General features: G+C 34.7%; 1 protein-coding gene across 2 annotated transcripts in view; it reads right to left on the bottom strand.

Annotated features, from left to right (window-relative positions):
• ZNF407 (zinc finger protein 407) overlaps positions 1-6,434 on the bottom strand; it is a 467,858-nt gene that overhangs the window by 417,049 nt on the left and 44,375 nt on the right. The gene's annotated exons all lie outside the window — the stretch shown is intronic.

Below are 6,434 nucleotides of genomic sequence, written 5' to 3'. Positions count from 1 at the left end.
CCCCTCCTCCTTTAAGACCCAACTCAAAGATAACCTGCCTGTGCAAAAAGATTTTCCTTCTGCTCCTCAGCAGAGCTCATCCTCCCAGCCTGTGTTCCCACTCAGCCTTGCTCCTTCTCCTAGAGTGGCTTCCGCAACACAGACAGCCCGGGCCCCAACTTGTCACCACACCCACACAAAAAAAAAAAAGAAAAGAAAAAAGAAAACACAAGAATCTGCCAAATGAGAAATAATAAATAATAAATCAGTGGTTATGCTTCCCTTCTTCTCATATCCCCTTCTCATCCAGTTCTTGCACAAAAGAAACAGCAAAAGCACCCACAAAGTAAAGGACTCTAAGAAACAGAACAGGGAGAGGAAGGTTAACAAGAAAAAAATTTACAGAACAGGCAAAGGAAACCAGGAGAACGGCTACCCTCCTACATTCTACTGGGGGATCAGGAAGGTTAAAGAATCCTGAGACTCTACAAGAAGGTTTTTTTTTTAGAGACAGGGTCTCGCTCTGCTGCCCAGGCTGGAATGCAGTACACCATCATAGCTCACTGTAGCCTCAAACTCCTGGGCTCAGAAGAGCTTCCCTCTGCAGCCCCTCAAATAGCTGGAACTACAGACATGCACCACCACACCCAGCTAATTATTGTTATTTTTTGTAAAGACAGGGTCTCCCTATGTTGCTCAGGCTGATCTCAAATTCCTGGGCTCAAGCGATTCTCCCACCTCAGCCTCCCTAAGTGCTGGGATGACAGGCATGAGCCACCATACCCAGCCATTACAATAGCATTTTAAAATCACAAGGAAGTCATTTTAAAACAAAAATAAAGAAGCAATGAGTTAAGTCACTAGAACATGATTGTTTCACTGGAAAAAACTTTAGACACAGAAGCCAATGTTTTCAACTACTACACCAAGAAATGATAATGTTTAGCTTATTTCTATTTTGTAATAGGTTGATCATACTTATTGGCCATGGAATAGATCTATGATGCCACCCTTCTGTGGCAAAAATTTTAAAAACCACTACCACAGAAAAAGACAGAAAAACCAGGATATAATACAGACAAGAGCTGTCCTTCCCCTGTGAGGAGGAGCTGGGAGCTGCCTCAGTTTCCACTCTACTGTCCTAATAACACCCCAGCACTCTCCCGGCTTCACCAAACAGCTTACTGGAAAATACACGAGGATGATCTCTGAGAAAACAAGTTTTATATGTGAATATTATAACCAAGATCACTCTTAGGCTTTCCCATAATAAAGTCATTTGTATAGTTTTAAAAATTATAAATGTTCATTCACTATGTAAAAGGTATCTCAAGGATTCTAACATCAGAGGAATACACAAATAATGTTAATTTTTTATTCCTAACTGAGGAAGACAGACAGCAATCATTACACAGCATTTTTAAAATTTCAAGCTAAAGACAAAAATATTCAACAAAAAATATTAAAATTTTATATGGATAAAATATATAATGTACCATTTATAATGGGAGAGCATTTTAATGTTAATTTAAACATTTTTTACAAAACTGAGAGATGTTGCACTTTATACTGTTACAAGCATAATTCATGCCACATTATAGAATAAACATTTCCTATCTATATCTCTTTAACCAAAACAACCAGCTAAACCAAATACTTACTTTATTTGGATATATCTATAGATATGATGGGTGTAACTAATTGTTCAGCTAAAAATGCAATTCCATGGTGCTTTTAATGATTTAGGTATACACAGCTTTAGTTCTCACAGCAGACTAAAAATAGTGATTTTAATTTATTCCTGCTGCCTACAATTACCCACAACCATGTATTTTTAAATATTTCCAGCCTATAAAAATTACTAATTTTTGCCACTTGTGTTTATCTGCATTTAGACTTTGATTTGGATAAATTAAGCTCTCAAGTGTTCCTTGCTTTATGAAACTCTGCATGTTGTACACTTCAACACAAATAAATGACTTGTACCATTAGAGGTTTAAATAATGTAATGTATTTCATGCTCAGCCTGAAGCTGGATTCCAATGAAGTTGCTAATGCACGTAATGATTAAGTGTAACTCAAATACTAACTGTGTTGTTGAAAACATGACAGGCAATAATTTGGTCTATTATATTCTGCCATTTAATTGCCTAGTACAGACATTCTCTGACACGTTATGAAGCAATGATTTACAATTATTCAAGCTGCAAAGGTCAGAAAGTGACATTATAATCATCTACATGGAGATCCCTTCTAATGCACAAAAACTAGGTAATGCACACACACACACACACACACACACACACAAAGAGTTTTACTGCATTAGTAACTTTCTATTTAAGGTTTCTTAAATCAACTAGGAATAAATAGTTCATAAGCACATTAATATACAATTTTAAAATGTCTGGAATCTTTTCATGAACCCAGATGTGACAGATTTAGAAAATGCCCTTATTCTCTCCTGATGAGGTAAATTCATTTCAACTATTTAACTCCATATACAAGAATCAAGACAAGACTTAGAGAAATCAATCAGTAAACAACGCAACTCCTAAATCATGCACACTAGGGTCTGCACTTTTCAATAATGGCATATCAAACTTGGTTATCATTTCTTAGATTTATTGAAATCACAGGCCAATTATTAGTTTTCTACAACTCTTTAAAAAAAAAACTAATACTGCAAAACAAAAACAATAACCCTAATTGATCAATTATATCCCTCTCATCTTAATGGGATGATATAATCTTTATACTTTTTAGACACTTACCTTTTGCTATTACACAAATATGTTCAGTTTGTAACCCTCAAGTAAATGCAACAAATTATCAACACATGAATGAGTGGGAAAAAATAAAATTATTTTAAACAACACTTGTAAGTGGAAGATACAAAACAGAGAAAGTGTTGGGGAGAGAGAGAGACAATATCAGAATATGAAAGTAAAGCAATGTGCAAGCAATTTTTTTAAAAAATGTAAATTTGGGGAAAAGCAGAAAATAAAAGTGGATGGTAGGAGAAAATAGATAAGTAACATTTACTACATGCTAGTGAAAACAACCTAGAGAGAAAAAAATAAGTACAAACCAAAGTTAAGTCAAGAATGAAAACAGGTATTATAAAAAGTGGAGAAAAAAAGAAAAGAAATACTTAAAAGGAAGAAACAGTGGTCTACCATTCTAGTCGAATAATTTAAGTACATCACTAAAAACATTTTGAATATTAAGTTTCCCATCAGTAAAATAGGGATAATAAGCATAAGGTAAACAAACCACAAAGCTATAGAAATCAACAAGTGAGATAAAAGTTAATCAAGGCTATTAAACCACAATGCACTGCATAAACACTATTCAGAGTACTAGGTATACTATTTTATATGTATATAGGGAATAAAATAAACTTAAAAGAATTTAAACTTAAAAGCATTTAACAAGACATGATGCCTAAAATAACTTTTATAAGTCATTGAGATTTTTAAGTTTTTGACTACTGAAAGAAATAAAGGTAAAGATCACGGAAGTAATAAAAATATGCACTTGGCCTATTTTCTTTTTTTTTTTTTTTTTTTTTGAGACGGAGTCTCGCTCTGTCGCCCAGGCTGGAGCACAGTGGCCGGATCGCAGCTCACTGCAAGCTCCGCCTCCCGGGTTTACGCCATTCTCCCGCCTCAGCCTCCCGAGTAGCTGGGACTACAGGCGCCGCCACCTCGCCCTGCTAGTTTTTTGTATTTTTTAGTAGAGACAGGGTTTCACCGTGTTAGCCAAGATGGTCTCGATCTCCTGACCTCGTGATCCGCCCGTCTCGGCCTCCCAAAGTGCTGGGATTACAGGCTTGAGCCACCGCACCCGGCCTTGGCCTATTTTCTAAACACAAAATTATTAAATAAAAGCATTAAATATAAAAAATAGGTATAGTTTCTATTATTTCTTACTTTCTCTCCCACTAAGCCCTATGTCAGAGTCATAACAGATTTTCATGTTAACTATTCAAGTGCCTATATATAAACATACCTATATTCTATAAAATTCCTCTCTCGATCACATTTGGATATTTTTAACAAGTAAGAAACTCTACTTTTCAAAAGGAAAAATGCTCCCCCAAAAGTGAAAGTAAAATAAATGGCTCTTAACGTGAAGGTATCCATAACATGTACTTAAAACATGAAGTACAAAGGAATACATTTTTGAAATGTTTACCATGACATGAGCAGGTAAAACCTTGAGTAAACAAAACTTAAATTCTGAATTCTTAATCCTAACGACCTAACAGGAATTAGGCATCTAATACATTCAGCTTCCTCTGTCAAACTAACTTAAACCCAAGATATACAGTAGTTAAGATCTGCCAATGGAGCAGGGTAAGAGGGGGTAGTGGTATCTTAAAATTGATCCTGAAGATTCAAAAAAAATCAGTCTAGGTTCAGACAACTTATACAAAAGTTTAAAAGGTAGTTTTAAAAGCTCATGTCAAGAGTGTTGCTAATGCACAACCCTAAAACTATGTGTTAGTGAAAAACACAAAACGTGCAGTTGATGAGCATCCAAAATCATCTAATGAAAAAGAGGTTAATTACAAATAATCTGAGACATTAATATTGAGCTCAATACTGTTTGTTGCTTCCATCCATTTCACCATAAAATATGAGTTTTCTTCTTCAAGAAAACCAAGAGGTTACTAAGAAAAAGAGTACACTATTCTGAGTAATAATTTCACTTTAAAAATGTGACTGCCCAATTTTTTAAAATTACTAATCAAGTCTATTTGAGAAATAACTCCTTAAAACTCAAATAATGAAGACATCATTAAGAAAATTCTAAAAGGCAGAGACTAAGATATTAACTACTAAGGAAAAGAAAACATAATGCAGGACCTTCTGTTTGTGACAAAATTACAGAGTTAATGTTCCTGAAAGATCACTTCACCTTTTAAAGCATGATTTTGTAAAAGGTAAAATTTATTGCAATTAAAGCTAATGAAGAAATGCAGCATGAGCTGCTTATGTTCAGGAACTAATAGGTCCACTGAGCATTTCTAAGATTATTTAGCCATCAATGATAATGAATTGGCTTTGTCAGTGAAGTTAATGTACAAATCCTCTCCAGTGCCAGTCATCTGATAACCAATCCTTGCACTTTGTCATGTTTTTCACTTTACTTTTTAACCTACACACTCTGCCCTATCCCTTTGAAACACATGAAATACGGAACAACCTATGATACTTTTTCTGCAACATTGAAGGGTACCTAATTCACTACCATTCTGTTCCAACTACATAGATCAATAAGTATTCTTCAGTTTACTGCAATTCTTCAGAACTTTCAGCGTCACTGTTAAAATTATTGCTACCTAACTTTTAAATCAAATTTCATTGTAAAAAAATAAAGAGAACTATTATTTCCTAGTCTGATGAAATTCAATGGCTGTCATAATTCGAAGAAATACAGTTCTGGACTCTAGAATGCTTGTTCTACATACGCACACATACACATAGCTCTCTCTCTCTGAAGGCAGTATAAAACACAATATATGTATAATCATTTACAATTCTGTATCTCCAGGATAAAATATATGAACTACTCATACAATATTTCAGTTGTATGTGGCAAGCAGTTAGCGAGCAGGGTGTGCACTGTTCAAATTATACAACTAATACCAATCAATTATGTATTCTTTTTGATACCAGATACATTAGAAACTGTTCTGTGAAAAGCTTTCTTCTTCTCTTTCCAGGGTCTTAGTAACCCTAATAAAAAAATGAATGGAATTAGATCTCTATTGACAGAGTATGCAAAAATTGTTTACTTATTTCTCAGAAATGAGAGAAAAACTGCTTACTGCCACCTAATAGCAAATTTTCACTGGAGTCAGGGCCGCCACCTTTCCTATAACTCGTATGGTAAAAACAATAAGTGAGATATCTTTTAAACTTCCAAGACCTACAGCAATTAAAATGAACCATTTGACACTTGACCCTCGCAACTAAAATCAGTAGTAACAAAACTCATTCTCCCACTGATCTTCAGGGGGCTTTAGGGCAAAGGGTCATCTTCATTTACTTTAGCTGCAAGTCACTGAACCATCAATTCTGCCAATGAATATATCACAGACCATGGTTCATAAAACTGCTTGCAAAGGTATTTGTAAAACTATCCTAAGGGTCAAAACACACAACTGCATCCTGGGATGAAGTGTACTGTCCAACAAATAACAGAACTTGTTTTTGACATAAAACGTATTTACATGGTACTATCAATCAGCAGAATCTTCTACTAAAAAAATAAAGCTAATAGAATACGCGCACATTGCATAATGTAAGTGAGCCTGTGGTATTCTGTGAATTAGCCATAAGAACTGTCAAGTTTCTCAGGTTTCACATGAAGAATTTTTATATGATGCACTTATTAATTTCTGTAGCATAACAGCATTAAAATATACTTTTAATCAGAAGTAGGGT

This window comes from Trachypithecus francoisi, unplaced genomic scaffold, assembly GCF_009764315.1.
Source record: "Trachypithecus francoisi isolate TF-2019V2 unplaced genomic scaffold, Tfra_2.0 Contig01474, whole genome shotgun sequence".
Lineage (NCBI taxonomy): Eukaryota > Metazoa > Chordata > Mammalia > Primates > Cercopithecidae > Trachypithecus > Trachypithecus francoisi.
Note: the sequence above shows the minus strand (reverse complement) of the source record. Positions and strands in the feature narration are given on the sequence as shown.